Here is an 18,110-nt window from a genome sequence, read left to right on the forward strand (position 1 = left end):
TCGCTGCCTTCACAAAAATGTCTGTGGCGCGGACCACATGTTTTGTTTAACTCTCTTAAAAGTGTAAATCGACATGGCTAATGTTATATTTTGGATGACATGTGCTAGTGACGTGTATAGAGGAATCAGTGTTGTCTTGTTGACTTTGAAGAGGAACAACTTCTTTATACATGCGACGTTTTGGTAAAGATGCTCCGTTACCAAGGTTAGGTGAGGTGAAATTGGGTTTAACGTCGCGCTTGAGAATATTTCGCTCATATGACGACGTGCATGCTTGTGTATGTGTATGTGCAGCTGCTTGTACTAGCCCAGACGTAAGCTGGTTTTATAGTGCTAGCCCACTGAGATACCATGCCGCAGTGAAGCATGAATACCCCACTCAGACACATTATACTGACTCCGAGCCGACCAGTCCTTGTTGTACCCATTAATGCCGAGCGTCAGGCAGGGACCAACAAGTACCATATTTTAACGTCTTTTTGGTAAGACGCGGTCGGGGATCGAACCCGCGAGCTTCCGCTCTCCGGGCGGACGCTCTAACCACTATACCACGGAGGCGGTCCTCCGTTATCAAGCTAGTGATGCACAACAGTATGGACAAGGAGAATATACTTATGCATGAAGGATATTTGAGTTTATACATTTGAAGAGGTTGATGTACAGCATGATGACGTTACTGATACTGATTATTGATAATGACTATGAAGGCAGATGGACAAAGGGTAGGCACCTGTTATTCTGCCTTTTGTCCATCTGTACGTTCTTTGTACATTTAATCTAAAATATAACATATTTAACCTAAAATATATTAATGTCGATTAAAAAACACATGTACTTAGTTTGAATTATATATGATGCCATTTTCCTGATTTCACATTAACTTCTGTAATTTCTTGCAAAACATCATTTCAGCTTCATAAAATATCCACGATCATGTTCCTAACGTTGAGACTTTATGATCCTATAAGGCGATATTACTGATGGTGTAATATTATCGCCCGTTCTGCTATTGCCCTGCCCTTGCCCTGCCCTTGCCTTACAGTGAACTACTAAAGTCTAAGGTTTCAAGGTGGGGAAACTACGGCAAAATACCAATCCCGGCAAGATTGATTCTAATCCTTAAAAGCGCTCCCTGTAAGACGACTGAAATAATGTAGATCAATCACGCAGTTTAAGATTACCCTGGTTAGAAAGAGACGACATCTCAGTTTCACACTTTGAACTAATTACATCGCCAAGACCTGGACTGGAAACGGACATCGATGGAGCATCTTGTCTCCCTGCAACAGGGTGAAGGTCAATGAACATATAGACAAGAGGCGAGATCCTTTAAAGTTAGGAATATTTCATCCACGTTGTAAACCGGAAATGGGATATAGCAAGCTGAGGGTTCACTGTGTGAAGAGAGTAACTAGGAACAGTAATCAGATCATACAAATTAAGAGTTAAGATGATAAATTGTTACATCACTAAATTTCTTGAACATGGACAGGTATGACTTTCAAATTATTAAAAAAGTATTTAATATGCTTTAGAGTCTAATCCAGCCAATGGTTAAACTGCTTATTGGCACGTATGGGTATTGTTTTAAAATCCCCCTGTCCCAGGTACAAGTTGTTTGTTGCCTTCCCTATGTTCACACTGTTGCATATACCTTTCAACTCTGTTGATATGTATACCTACCGAAAGGTTAAGCATATGAAACATTGATTTTTTGTGTACACATTTGTTTTTGTGCACATTCTGACAAGCTAACCTTCAAACTGAACTTGATTCTCTTGTTTGGGGATGTTTTGCCTTTATTGTTAATATTCCGTGAGAACACTTGTAGGAGCAGTAGGGTAGCCTAGTGCTTAAAGTTCGCTCAACACGGGTTCGATTCCCGAAATGGTTGCAATGAGTGCTTAAAGTGGCGTAAAATGTACTCACTCATTCACTCACTCACTCACTCACTCACTCATTCACTCCACTGCCTTTTACTTTAATGTAATGCGAACCAGTACTCATGTCCTTGGAGAACTATGTTCTCGAACACCAGTGTTTCACAGTGATTTCACAGTGATTCATATGGTATAGTACTTGTACATACTTACGGCATTTCGAAACGTTCGACGACTCTGCTTTTAGTGATATTCCCTTAAATTAACGAAATGGTTTGAGCTATTTTTTCATAAGGTATTAATGGTATTTCCATGAAATCAATGTCCTATGTAGATGTTTCTGAACATTGAATGTTTTTCAGGACATAAGATAGGAAATACCACAACAGTGCGTAGGCTTTTCCCAGGTGTATATGTTGTGTACACTGGGTACCTTTTGAAGTTAATAACGATCAGTACTTGTTCATGTGTGTTAACGGTATTGATCTCACTGGATGTACAAACGCGTAGGCCTGGTACAGGAAATAACGTTATGAAGGTTATAAAAGCCTGCTATTGTTGTTCATGTGTACACTGATAATTAATTACGCTTTATCACAACAGTTAATGTACACGATTGTCATAAAAGAGAGCATGTATTTCAGTGGCGAAACACACCTCATGCACCCTAATGCTATATTTGCCTTTTTTCTGTAAGCTACATAAATACGTTGAGTAGCTCATAAGCACGTCCATGTGGCGACCCACATAATCTAATGTTATATACAGAGGTAGTAAAACGCAATTAGATCATCTCGGCTTATTATGAATGGCTAGTTTTATATCAGGTGGGTAGTAGAGACTAGACATTAACACGGTATCACTGACAGTCTGTCAGTAAATTCCCTCGCAAAATACCGGTCAAGTCTGGTGCTGGAGTTGTGAACAGGAGAATTGGATCTTGTGGGCATGACCTTCAGTTATAGTTACTGTTATACTTGGGGAATAGGGAAGATGTGACACCATATGTGCTGGAACCATTTACATTGCAGTCTGGTATCTATGCTCCTGGTCCATCGATATGACGTTTGACGTGTGTGATGGTGTAACGATCAGACCCATGGCTCCTCCCTCCCTATCTGTGGAGGGTTCCTTCAAACACCTTTGGATGAGGATTGATAATGGCATCCTGTTTATACACATCACGTGATCCATAATGAGCTAATGCCCGCTTGGTGTGTAATTTCCGATGAAGAACTTTCAATTTTGTTACTTCCAGTTCGAATTTGACATTTGTTTTCAAAATCTCCTTCATCTGTCTGATTTCCGAAATCTAAGACATGAATCAAATCCAACGTTAACAATTACTCTGTTTTTAAAGGAAGGGGACGCTGATTGTATCAGCTTGATCTGAACAAGAAAGGTGATCCAGACAGTGCCGCGTTGTTTGTCTTTAATGAATGACCAGATCAGCCCATGGTATCTTTGTTTCTCTGTGATTGGCATATCACGTTGTGTCACTTCCGCCCTTGCCTGACTCGTGCAACTGGCGGGGATAGGCCCACGAATCTGTCCGTGGCGGTTAAATCTCAACAGAGCTGAAATCGAATTCTTAATAGTTGAAAGCTTATAGTATTCCCCCAGTGTCCATCGTCTGTTAGAAATCGAGAAATCTGTTCGTTTGCATGTCGCAAGCCATTACTGTTGATCCCGGAGTTCTAGCCTGCATCTGCTACCTCGTGCCCTATCAGCTGAAATCCGTACTTCGGTACTAATACTCCAGCCGGGAGCTATGTCCCTTAATACAACATTCATATCCATGTCTGATGGTATGCGCCCATCGGTCTATACCGACGTGGTCAATCACTACAAATACTGAAGCTTCCCTTGGGGCAAAGTGCTATAAATGTATGGAATGTATGGATAATATTAGCGACATATTTCAAACTATATGCTATTTTTGTGCAACGGGTTTCAACCTTTCAGTCTACGTATAAGCAGTAGAATCTCTGGATGTGTAGACAGCAGACAGAATTCGAAATTAACATTAACAAGATTAGTAAATGCATTATCGTGGAACTGGATTGCCTGGTCCATCACTTGAGTGTCTGGTCAAGATGGTTGTTTACAGTCTGCCGTCAGGAGAACCGCTGTTCGACGTCGGGAACGAACGGACACAATTTGTGTGAATAGTACCAGGAGTTGTGGACATGTTTATACCTTTCCTGAACATTGAACATACTGAATATATCAGTGATTATATAATTTTCTCCGTTGTTTTACATTTCATGACAAGTGGAATTTGTTTCAACAGATAATCGAAGATGATAACTTTAACAGTAGACGGTTTCTACAGTTCGTGATTGGCATACAGGCTGCAAGTTTCGTCATGTTGTCCTTTATAACGTTTGTAGAGAAGATATTATATGTATATGAAAATAAAGAACAGACATAAAAAGATGTATCACTAGGATGAAAAAAGTTATGTTGGAAATACGTCACTTCGCCTCATTGACTCAATGGTTTTCAGTGTAAGAGTATGAAGTTCAGAACAAATACTGATAAATAGAGCATTTGTGGTTTTTTGTCGAACAATATGTATGTCTCATATCGTTACCTAGAATCTTGACATGATCCCTCGTGACTATGTTGCGCATGTAAAGAGCAATTTTGTCAGATCTCGAGCTTACATATATATGTTTTTGAAGGGAAAAGAAAAGAATCCTCCACAACTTTACGTTTGGAGTAGGTATGTTGCAATCTCATGGAAACTTTTAACATCCGGTTAAGTGCGTAAATGCGTCAGTGGCAATTTAACAGCTACACTAACGATGTATGCTGGTAATCGAATATTTCAGACATACTCGTGTACGATAGCATGAACAAAGATTTACTCCTTCGATGTGTGATGATACAATGTGTTGACCAAAACATCACGTCCACATTTTTTAATTATTGGATTCTACCAGTGAAGATCCGGGCGAGTATTGAACGGGATTGGGTTGTCAGCCTCGCTGACTTGAGGCATGTCATTGCATACCAATTGTGTAGATCGGTGCTCATGACGTCAACCTGTGGATTATCTGTTCCGGACTCGATTAGTCACACACCGCCGTCACCTCGCCGGACAACTGCGTTTAACACACACAATAATTACAAAACCAAAAGGAAATCATCGGAATTGTGGCCCAAGTGCTACATCAGAATTCACCTAACATGTCTGCCATTAGCTGAAGACAATATGACATCTTCCTGTCCCTGAATAAGTGGGATGATCTTTGACAAAAACAAGGACACGGGTGGCCTAGTAGTCCATCGTGCCTGAATCTGATAACCACGAATCTTATGACCATGGGTTACAATCCTAAATTCGGCGACATGATACAGAATTTCTTCCATACCAGTGATCTTTTGCTCAACCAAGAGAGTTAAATTCCACTCAAGGCAACTCTCTCACACACCTATAATCACAATACAGATTTAACCACTGAAACGAGAAGGGCAATGTTTGGTTTGAAGTAACCAAAGCATACACTTACGTTTCCGCAGATATTGTGGTCTGTGGCTTCAGTTTTATACACGAAGACTGAAGGTAACAGTAGAGCTTTTAACAGTAGAGCTTATTCAGCAACCTTCAACAGCGAACAGTAGAGCTTGTAACAGTAGAGCTAATTAAGCAACCTTCAAGAGTACATCTCTCTCTATATATATACATATGCTAAAGGAAGACACTGAAGCTAAAATATCAAACTACTATTTGTACAGTACTGTTATTAATAAGCTATAGTCAGGTTTGCACAGCCGTGTAGTCACATCTATAGTTTACAACATATTCTGGAGGGTTTCGCAGATTGAATCCAGACACATGTCTTTATCTGATTTAAAGACGCTAGTGATGCCTCCGAAAAATGGAAAGACAAATGCATGGTCTTTAATCCCATCATCTCTGCATTTTTCTGCATCCACTATTCAGAGAAGCTCCAGGGGTTATTGGATTCCTGCCAAACGGGAATGTTTTCAGCTCCTATGGCGAGGTTGAACGCTGGGGACACCTAACCAGGTCACGTAAGGTTGTTTACGGATTATTCTGTCGTCAAGCAAGTAGTTAGAGTCAGCTGTTTTTCTGTTGTAGAGCGCTGGGTCGCGTTTAAAAAGTTCAAAGACGCCGCTGTGCATTTCAAGTTTTATATAACCTTTCGTGAAAGACTTAACTGGACACAACGGATCCCTTGAGGCAATTAAACAGCTGCGTAGAAAAATAGGATTTGACATTCACATGAAAGTCTTAACTTCAAAACACCTTGGTTGAAGCATAGATTCGTACTGTCGATGACCTGGCTTCGATTCATTTGAACATTTATGGCTTTACTGCTAATATATAGCAACGCGTATCTGGAAATTCACCCCAGGCACTCATATACGTTTCTCAAATTAAAATAGAGCTCCAACTTCCTACAGTCTTTTGACCTTTATCTTGACCAAACTTTATATATTTACAATGATGGCAATGGTTGTTTTGCACCATGAATATATTTACAATGATAGCAATAATGGTAACAACATCATACAGTTGTAATACTGCTGAAACAAATATATGCTCATGATATATATAGTCACAACTGTACAACCGACTGTGCTTTTGACAGAGATTTCTTATGAATGTGGCAAGTATTTTTGTCGCTTCTATTTGCAACAAGTATATATTTAAAATGATGACAATGACGGTCTTTGCACCATGAATATATTTACAATGATGACAATGGTCGTGTTTTACAACAAGTATATATTTACAATGATGACAATGACTTTGTTTGCACCATGTATATACTTACAATGATGACAATGGTCGTGTTTTACAACAAGTATATATTTACAATGATGACAATGACTTTGTTTGCACCATGTATATACTTACAATGATGACAATGACGGTGTTCGCACCATGAATATATTTACAATGATGACAATGACGGTGTTCGCACCATGTATATACCTACAATGATGACAATGACGGTGTTTGCACCATGTATATACTTACAATGATGACAATGATGTGAATACACAATGCCATTTCTAAATGGCATTGTGTATTCATAGCATTCGGCCGTGGGAGCCGTGCCAATTTACACGTATCAGAGGGGTACATAAAGTCCGTGGTCCAGACTGCCAGTTATCCGACTTCCAATTTTGTGGAAGCCGCGGTGGCTGAGAGGGTCTAGGCATCTGACTTTGTGTGCTGGCGATTGGATACCTCACTCTGAGGGTGTGGGTTCGAATCTCGGATGGGACTCAACCCAGCAAAAGTAGTAGAATCTTTGAAGGTGTAATCCCCCAAATAACATATGTTATATGACAATGATGGTTTTGCAACAAGTGTATAAAATATTTACATTAATGATAATGACGGTTGTTTGCACCATATATATATTCACAATGATGACAATGATTCTTTTTCAAATCATGTTACAGTTCCGAGTGACTCTTTCCTTGTCAGACTCATACGAAAGCGCCTTTGAGCAGGACTCATCTGGATATTGGCGCTATATAAATCTCTATATATCATTTTTATTAATAATAATGATTTTGCAACAAGTACATACTATTATTTACAATGATGACAATGACGGTGTTTGCAACAAGTACATGATATTATTTACAATGATGCCATTGGCGGCGTTTGTACCATGTATCTATTCACAATGGTGACAATAATGGTGTTTGCACCATTCATAAATTGACCATGATGATAATTGTTGTTCATCAACATCATCATCTTTTGTAATGTCCTAAGTCGTTTACATCTTCACGTAAACTACGACTTGGACCACAGGGTGAAACTGGCACTGGAACCCACGGCCATTGGTTTCAGAGATGGCTGAGGGAAACCCACGTACCCCTCAATTCTCTGTGAAGGCCTGGTCAGCCTGACCTTCAGTGCCTGAACTACCGTTCCAGCACAGCAGGTACCAGTGAGTTTCAGGCAATGCTGAGGAGACTTGGTGATAACTGTAACGTTAATTACATTTGCTGAGGGATTACAGACAGGATTGCCTCGTTTTAGTTGACGTTTCCTTTCACTCCGCTTGTTATGTCCAAAGTTGATTGGGCCTCGACAGCCCAGTGTAGTGGCCTTTAATGAAAGCTGGCATGTGGTGCACACACTGAAACACTGTGTGTGAACAACTCTGAAGAACATGCTGGTTTTATTAGCCCCGTCAAAGGTTAACAGTATGACTAACCTGTTATTGTATTGACAAACTGTTATATCACGTTCCTGTGTCTGGTTTAAAATTAACAATAAGCTACAATCGTAATCAGATGGAGTGAGTGAGTTTGGTTTCACGTCGCTTTTAGCAATATTCCAGCAATAGTGAGTGAGTGAGTATGGTTTTACGCCGCTTTTAGCAATATTCCAGCAATATCACGGCGGGGGACACCAGAAATGGGTTTCACACATTGTACCCATGTGGGTAATCGAACCCGGGTCTTAGGCGTGACGGGCGAACGCTTTAACCACTAGGCTACCCCACCGCCCCTATTCCTGCAATATCACGGCGGGTGACACCACAAATGGGCTTCACATATTGTACCCATGTGGGGATTCAAACCCGGGTCTTCGACGTGACGGGTGGACGCTTTAACCACTAGGCTACCCCACCGCCCCCTAAATCAGATGGATTTCATAATTAAAACTGATGTGTCTTTCAGGGCAAGGGGTTAAGTTAATGTTTTTATGTATTTCCAATTCTTAATAAGGATGATAGGTATTGTGAAACATTAAGACAATTCTTTTGAGAGTGAGTATGTTGGGTTTTACAGCTCTTTTTCATGCCACAGCAGTGTTAATGCTAATAAAAGCTTTTGTTCATCGTTCAATCCTGCAATAAGATGCCATCGAAAATAACTGTTATTGTTTAAAGTGGCATGCTATTCCAGACAAATGCATTGGATTATCGTAACCGCGGTACTGAAATTAGACACCATCGACAACAGCCAACAGTCATTGTGAAAATTGTTAGTTAATTCTACAGAGTAAACTAAAAAGTTCCTTGTGAAGAATAATGATTTTTCTTGGGCTAGGGACCCAATTTACGATCCTCGACGCCAGATCTCTGTTTCGCACGATGTTGCGTGAACAGCGAAATTGCACTGTGGAATTAACGGACCGCAGTCGCACCATCTGATCTACGACAATGCCTTTAAAAGTCAATATAAATTTCAACCGATATGTTTACCTTTCCACCCTGCCGACACTGGAGTTATCAAAAAGTGGTAAATTCAATTCACAAGCACATTGCCTTCACTCTAAATTAAGACTTTACACGACTGAAGGTTTACCGTGGTTCACGTAACGTTCTGACGTCCCTGTTGTACTGCTGGGTCCAAATATCAATTGTCTGAGAGCGGTGGCGGGGTCGATAGCTAGTCCGGGTCATGTGTCCGTCCATTGCATTAGTACGTTAGTACATGCTCAATATATCTGTCATTAGGCTTACATGCATGTACAGTAACGTGGCCCCTATTTGCTGAAGCTCTAAGAATATCAACCTTCACCTATATACGCGACTATGAGGTATTTGATTTGCTGGCTTGACCATGCTGCCTCTTGGTGCGCTGTTCCTGTCCTCATTTTGTTCGCTTTCAATAAGGACGTTGGTTGTCGTAGGGGATTACTATATCATTTATCTTTCATCATGGATCATGGGGCATGGTCGTTACTGTAATACTCGTGCTAGTATTTAATGGTAAGCTTGTGTTAGACTGTACCACTAATAGGTCAAAACCATTATCATTTATAACCAAATACCTCTGATGGAGAGGCCCGGCTTAAGGAGAATATCCGTCACTGCTTGTATATAACAGTGATAACAGAAACCATTTCTAACTTGTGCGGTAGCCCCGTATCAATCTGTATGCATGCAACCCATCAACATGTATGTAATAAATCAATATGTAATGCATCAGTCTGTATACAAGCAGTGTACCAGCCTGTATACAAGGAACTCAAAATATCAATGTGTATACAAAAAATGTATCCATCTGAATACAAGTCACACATCAATATGTACACAATGTATCTACCTATATGCAAACAGGCTATCAATCTGTAAACAAATAATTACTTAATATGTTTACAATGCATCAATATGTACACAATGTATCAATGTGTATACAGCGTATAAATCTGTATTTACAAATAATTACTCAGTATGTATAGTGCCTCAATATGTACACAGTGTATCAATCTGTATACAAACAGTGTGTCAATATGTATACAAATAATAACTAATTATTATACAATGCCTCAACGTGTACACATTGTATCAAACTGTATACAGGGTATCAATCTGTATAGAAGTAATCACTCAATATGTATACAGTGTCCCACTAAGTATACAATGAATCAACATCTGAAAGGACGATGTAAACCCAGCTAGGGTCCATGCAGGTAACAAAAGCACTGTAAGTCCCCATGGTCCCTAGTCTGGTGATCTACCTTCAGATGTAAGCGACCTATAGTTGTTTTTTTACAAGTGTATTGTCTTCAATAGTGAAATAGCTTTAGATTCACATGCTAGTTTCAAGCATCATCTGTGATACTCTAGTTATTTTACAGTCCTTTGATGACTTCATCTTTAACACCTTGTATATATTATGTATGCAAAACTTACCTCGTCACGATATGGCTGAAATATTGCCGAGATGACGTTAAATTTTAACTCATTCACACAATGAATCAATATGAATACAAACAGTGTATCAGTCTGTATTCAAGTAATTACTCAATATCCATGCAGTGCCTCAATATTATTACAGGTAACCCCTCTACACGCTCTTATGTCACTAGTACATGTGCGACAGAAGGGTTGCAATAAATGCTGGCAAAAACTGGATCTAGTTGCATTTTTGGGCCAGCGTGATCAGAATATTTCACCTTTTAGACTCCGTTCCTTAGCCATATACAAGGGTACGTTATGTAGATTATATATAACATATCATATGATATATACATTCATTCCAAACGATTAATGCATATCTTCTGTCATAAGCGCTGGTAATGGGTGCTTATATGCCACCCATTATTCAGGCGTACATCTAGGCAGTATGTTGGTTAACGCTACTGACAATACACTGCTGCGTTATTTGACATTCACATTATACCCCATCGCAGCCCAAACATGCATATGATATAATTATTATGGCCATTTTATCGCAGATGCATCTCGCGGCTAAATATATTAATAATTGCATTCAGTAATCAATTATTATGCTTCAACGGCTATCATTAACTATCAAAACAGCCCATTACGTACAAATGCACGTGCACGTATACGCAATAGGATTTGGCAAACCAGTAACAGTAATGCTTTAAATGTACTGGAAAATACATGGACATGCTATTGCTGTCACTTAAAGCAAAGTTGATTCACCTATTGGATTACTACTCTTGAAAATGTCAAATGCATGCAGTTGGTTTGACGTCGTAGAGTCTCAAATTCTGTCATGACCGAAGAGAATAGAATACCACGACGGTTAGGTGGGTCATCATGTGCGACCTGGTACTGTATCTGAAGCTTAAGCCATCAACCATTGGTTTGCCTGTGTAACAACCGAGGTCGTGTCCCATTGTTCGAATCTTGTATACTACCGACCCGTGAAGATCCGGGTTATAATGGATCTAAACCGGATCCAATGTTTGTCGCAAGAGACTACTAGCCGGTTCGGGTGGTGATGTTCGCTGATTTGGTTGACGCACGTCATTGTATCCCAAATGCGTAGATCGATGTTCATGTTGTTGATCTCTGGATTGTCTCGATTATTTACAGACCACCGCATTTAGCTGGAATATTGCTGAGTGCGGCGTAAGCTCACTCACTGTATACTGCGACAACAATATACTGACAACAATATTCACCAATTGAATTACAGTGAACGCGACCATGAGGTCAAAAGGCTTATCTGTAGAGAATTAACTCACCATATGCTAGTGATTGCGAAAGTTTCTTTCAACTGTAACTGTTTGAAATGGTCCTAATTCACAAAGCAAACACAACGATAAAATAATTTCAATATGTTCAAAAGTCTTACATTTAGCTGCAAAATGGGTTTTATCAAAGGACACGCTTTACTCTATAGCGATAAAGGCCCTCTTCAAATGCTGACCTGAGACTTTAGTCCTCGCCCCTATGTTTATGGTCGTGTGTTTATCACCAGAAGCATCTCTTCACCTTCATCCCACGGGGGTTCAAGAGTAGAATTAGCCCCAATACCACTTGAGTGTTGTAAAAGCCGATTTGACTCAGGCTCAGGTGATCAATAAGCTTCAGTATAGCGGAGGGTAGTACATGGACATTCAACCTCTGACGTGTCTGTTTTAATGTGTGATCGTACGTATACAATCACACATAGCAGCACACATCAACAACCAGGGTTGGCCTGCCCCATCGCAAATGTTGCACCTCATCAGGACCGTTGGCTCTCTGCCAGATGATGATAAAGGCGATGAAGATTCCTTGATGCCATGTCCTCTTTATCTACTTTGATGGGAACCTGATTGTCTAGCTTATCAGAGAAATGGCTACCTCACTGATAACGGCAATGCGAAATTTGAGGATAAAACATTTTGGCAAGATTTAGGTCACTATTGGTACCATTGGCTCCACTTCTTGCTGATCTGTGTCTTAATGCTTATGAAGAGGAACGTCTGCTTGTACTGACAAAATATAAAAAGGAAATTTTGTCAAATTAATGATCTGATATAGGATATTAACATTAAAATAGCCAATTCCCTTTCACTGATTCACGGATGAACTTTATAAATATGGAAACCAATCCCCTTATCTGTTTCATACATAGATCAATGCGAAAAGATTCGGACCTCACCAGGTCTGTATAACAAGACGTTGCTTCAGTTTTCAACATTCACTGAATCATGACATACAGCAGCTCTTTCCATTCGCGTTTATATGTCACAAAGTTTGAGGAGCAACGGATATGGAGGCGTCAGTGAGCGCAATACCGCTCTTGCTGAAAGGTTGTTTGAGGGCTACAACATTCAAGACCTCCGTAAAGCCTTCATAACGCTTTGTGCTAGATATGAGAACATTTCTAAATGTGTCGCATGGGTAACTATACAATTTTGTAGAGTACTGTCTTGAACCATCTTTGGTTTGAAGATTACCTTGCGTTTGCGTGATTATAGACGGATGCTATCAGTGGGGCAGGAAACGCACACCTTGTCACGAACACCTGGTATATGTTCCATGGCTATTTGATAATCAGCCTTATAAACATGCCCATGATATAGTTGGAATCGTATGATGATTGTCACCGATGTCTACTGATATTGTGTTTAAGCTAAGTGTGACTTAACTAATATGTGCATTTCTCCCACTAAATAATAGCGATCTGACAAAGATCACAAGCATGTCAATTTTCAGGCTTGACATCCAAGTGGTGCAGGGGTTCGATCTTTTGAAAAGCATTTTAAAGGTTGGTATATATACAAACGTTTTAACAGACAAAATGTAGATACACTAAACGCCATCGACACTATGTATATACTTGTATGGAGGCATCAATGGCATCATGATGACAACAAGTCTTCCTGGGAAGGTTAAGAATGTTCTGCCCTTCAGGTAGCAATCCACCATTTTCAAATTAGCCACCACAACGTCATCTAATGATGACACAACTACCAATTACAGATTGCAGTTTGTTTGCTGTCATATGTTGTCTGATACCTCTGACTATGTACTTATCTTAAATGAACCTTTCTGTTGCATTACCTCCTTCTTGGCATAACATTAGGGGTGGGTATTGCAGAGAAGTTTCATATTGTAATATATTGCGATGCGGAAGCATATATTGCGATATGTATTGCAATATATTGCAAGGATTATTTTTTTAACAAAAACTTCTTATAATCGAGTTAATGCTTGATTATAAAGCAAAGACACAAAAAATCACTATGCTTGATTAACCTTTTATAAAAACTTTTAATCATGACAAAATAAAAATGTAAGTAACATTTGGCACTAATGAAACAGGGAAAGAACAATTAAAAAAACGGAAATATCCGCAGATTTCCGACTATTACGAAGTTTTCCGAATGCATGTCAAAATACCGGTTTTCGATCAGCGTATCGCAATACGTATCGTTTTCATGTCTGAACCGGTAAATACCGGTAAACCGGTTATATTGCGCAGCCCTACATAACATTAAACCAATCAGTGTTAGCAACATACATATGAGAATATGTGTAAAAGATAATCATATATTAAAACTAAGCCGTGATACTTAAATTATTTCCATGTGTATACATCACATTAAATATGGTCTTTTTATACATATTGATACATTTATCATCATAGCAGTCAATAAAGACTATTTAAAGCAATTAAAAAACAAATAGTATTTCTATTAACGTCGTTGCAACCGGTGTACCGCAGCCAGTACTGTTTCCTTTATGGAACCAAAAGCGTGCCAATTGATGAATTTTAGATGTTCGCTCCTTTGCGTATTTGACGAGCTTAGAGAGACACCGTAGATATCGTCTTTGCCGCAAGTACCAGAAGATACCATACAAGAGAACCCCATAGCGCTGGATCAATAATTACATGTGTGACGGCAAAGAACCGAAATTGGCCTGGCTGACAATTGACTTTGTCCATTTTCACAATAGGTGCTAGAGACACAATCACAATATTGGCAGTTGATCTGCCTTCTATGGGTAAAACCTGCAAGGACATGGTAATGGAAATTTCATTTAGAAGATATTGATGGAACAAGTAGACTGATCCATGGCCTTGGTTTGCCTTTAAAGATGAGTAAACATAGCCCCTAACTGGATAACGAAAGATCCACATCAAAATGAAGGAAGTCTTCACCATTGTCGATTTTCAATTCTCATCACGTCTCTGAGGCTGACGAGGGACGGTACGCTGCCACCAATGCCGGGTGTGGTAACAACAAGTTTTGTTCGAGCGTATGCCGTGTTCCACCGTTGGGGATATCCTTAACACTCTCTGTTTGCGAAGTGAAATTGCACCACAATGTCTCTTTGTTAGCCCTTTTTGTTTACCTGCAATGCGGCACCGAGATTATTTGATGCCCTTTACAAAAGAAAGTGTATTCTGAGAAATGTCATACGTCATGTTGATAATGCAGTTATCTGGGCTGCACTGACAGAAATAAATGCGTTTGAACTCTTGTGTGTTGAATATATACAGCGTTGTATTGTCGCTGGGAGATTAATTGCATACAGAGATTACAAAAGGTTATTGTGTCATGTTAAATTAAATCGTACATCTACAATACGTTGTGTAAGTAAATACGGCGTCTTAATTGCCTTGGGATTGTGTAAATGAACACGTATTAAGGCTCATGCATTGTACATTCAAACCAGTGGGTTGAAATATATAGGAACATATGCATTCAGAATTATTTGTCTGATGGCATTTCCCTCAGTATGAATCAGCCAGTCCAGACTGTATCCAGTATCGATTCAATAGTGTTACTTTAAACACAACAGCTGAAACATTGAGCCATTGACGCCTGAAGTACATTTGAAGTTCAACTATGGAACAACGCTTATGAAAACACTCTGTCTGCCAAAACAGTTTCCATTTGACACATAGAGGTGACACATAGTGGATCACTGGAATCAGAGATGTGTAGCTCGGCTGAAGAGAACAGCTACCTGAGATTACTTGCAACAAATAGTAATAATGATAATAATAACAATAATATCATGCGCATTTCTCCATGCACAATGCATGCTCGAAGCGCCCAAACAATCTGAATATTATTACCCCGGATAACCCAAGGTGCCTGTGAGGCGCTAGAAGGTTAGTGGTTACATGACTTATCCCACCGGGTACCCATTTACTGCTGGGTGAACAGAGGCAATTTTGAACAAACTCACTTGCCTAAGGTGAGACCACATGTCTCGTGAGCTTCGTTGTGGGGCAGGACTGAAGTCCGAGAAACGTTCAGGAGGCAAGCTGCCACACAGGGTCCACATCCACAGTCAAATAATTGTATCCTTAAAGACTGTCTTTACTAAACAGCCCAGGGAGTAAATTCGGGGTTTTAGTTAGTTCTTTGTGTGAAACGACAAAATTGTAATGTTTTCAGTTGTTTATATCATGTAGACAGGGACATGGAAGACACGAGTCTTTTCGATAATCAGTTCTTTATTGCTTGATAAGATTGAGTCTTGCCATTTCACCAGATGAACTTTCCAAATGTATATATAAGACTGAGTGACATTGTTTCAGCTGTAACTTACCTCACAAACAGGCGGGCTTGATTGTCTTAATTAAATTGACTACCATTGCAGAATATGGTAGAATTAATGCCTCTAGCACCTCTTGACACTGCTTATTTCTATTTGAAGTCATACAATATTTTCCATCAATATCATGTATTTTCGCATTGATTAAGAATTCGCCTTATATTACCCAGTTTAACTCGAGGGAGTATGTTAAATTTACCAATTAATTGTATTACCAATTACTTGACAGAGGTTGGTAACTTGGACACACTTACGATGTGGTAAGCAGTCACAGAAACTCTATAAAGTGTCTTTCAATGCACATGAAATACAAAAGTGTAATTAGATAAAGACGTTAAGAGCATCGGAAACAGATCTGGATCAATGGAGGTAACGTAGGACGCTATTGCCTCCATGCCTCTGTTGGAGGAAGCATCTAGTTTGACATGGAAGGCGAGTTCACACGCCCTGATGGGCCAGAATGGCTTTCTTATGGGCAATCAATACCCTCACTGATCGACTATAGATCATTTTCAAGATAGCGTTATGCTTTCTGACATTCCGTTAGTGTCAACAGTGCCTCCTAACGTGAGAGTTATTCAACAGTGCCAGATTTCGTCAGGTTTAGAGGATGTAAATTTGACAAGATAATTGCCTGTCCTTTTGAAGGTCAGCCAAGGTGAAAGTATATCAGCAAGTTATTGATGAGTCGTGTACACGCTCAGACTCTCTAAGAGTATTGTTTTGTTTCAGGAGAATCTGTATCATTGTCATTCTTAAGCAAAGCGAACTGCCAATGAGTTGGTAACATGAAGCCAACTACGTTGATCGATGTTGGACTTATACAGTGACGTGTTCATGTTTCAAACAAGGTTGACTTAGTCGTGGCATTTCCAGCCGTATCTTGTTTCAGCTGCTCAAAATAGTCCCCAATATCTTCCACTGTATGCTCGATCTATATGTCGAAAGCAAAAAGTTACATACATGAACATGTACGTGTAATCATTCTAGATTAGGGTTCGTTTTTATTCTTCGAGTTCCATTTTCATTGAATGATGAAGTAGGTTAAGTTTGTCACGTGGGCGAAAGCGCTAAGATACAATGGCCACGTCAGCAGATTCTGTATAATGCACGTCATACTGTTATAACAAGTTCACTTTAGGTTTACTATAATTGAAAATACTGGCATGAAATGTTTCATGCTGTAAAAATATTGTTCATAACAAACTTGTACGAAACTGGCAGGATGCGGTCGTTGTGAACAATGGCGGTTATTTGAAGTGGTTATAGGAAGACTATATATACAATTAAAAAAAAGTAGGGGATATTGGATTGAAAAGATTCATAAAATGCATATGATGAAGCCAAGGAGGAAACAGATGATGGAGAGAAATTAAGGAAAAATGTGACAATATATTCCATTCCTTTGGAAATGTTTCATCTGTATGGATATATGTTACTTTTTCTCACATGCATTGGCAGTGGCTTGTCGTATGCTCGCAAAATGGAATATCCCTACTTTTTTAATGGTATATATAAATCCCTTGGTAAATATCAGCTCTGGTTAATGTGATCATTCGTGTGCTGAGTGATAACTGGTTACAGCTAATTCAATAAGAACAAGAACAGCAGTTCTAAAAACATACCGTGATAACATGACCCGCCTACGTGTAAAACCCGTTGTTAAAGACGTTAGACTCGTTCGTGTAAAGTGGTAATAACTTGATGTAGGGAGGGAAATCTTGCCCATGTCTGAGAAAGATATCACTATTAGCAAGCATTATTGATTATCTCATGGTGCGGTATTAGTTCTTAACTCCTGCTATAACTGAGGCAATTGCATGTGTAGATAGAACCAACAGCTAGACGTTAATTTTTGGGATGCGGTTTACACATGCAGGAGCTCATTTAGGCTCAAGCTTTAATCATGTCCACCGACAAACAGAGCACTAATACCTCCACACATATACAA

The 18,110-nt window shown here is 39.5% G+C and overlaps 1 protein-coding gene across 1 annotated transcript in view; it reads left to right on the forward strand.

Moving 5' to 3' along the window:
- Positions 1 to 18,110, forward strand: part of LOC124256558 (collagen alpha-1(X) chain-like) — an 84,578-nt gene that overhangs the window by 30,432 nt on the left and 36,036 nt on the right. The gene's annotated exons all lie outside the window — the stretch shown is intronic.

This window comes from Haliotis rubra, unplaced genomic scaffold (genome assembly GCF_003918875.1).
Source record: "Haliotis rubra isolate DU_JTF1 unplaced genomic scaffold, ASM391887v1 Scf63, whole genome shotgun sequence".
NCBI classification, from domain to species: Eukaryota; Metazoa; Mollusca; class Gastropoda; order Lepetellida; family Haliotidae; genus Haliotis; species Haliotis rubra.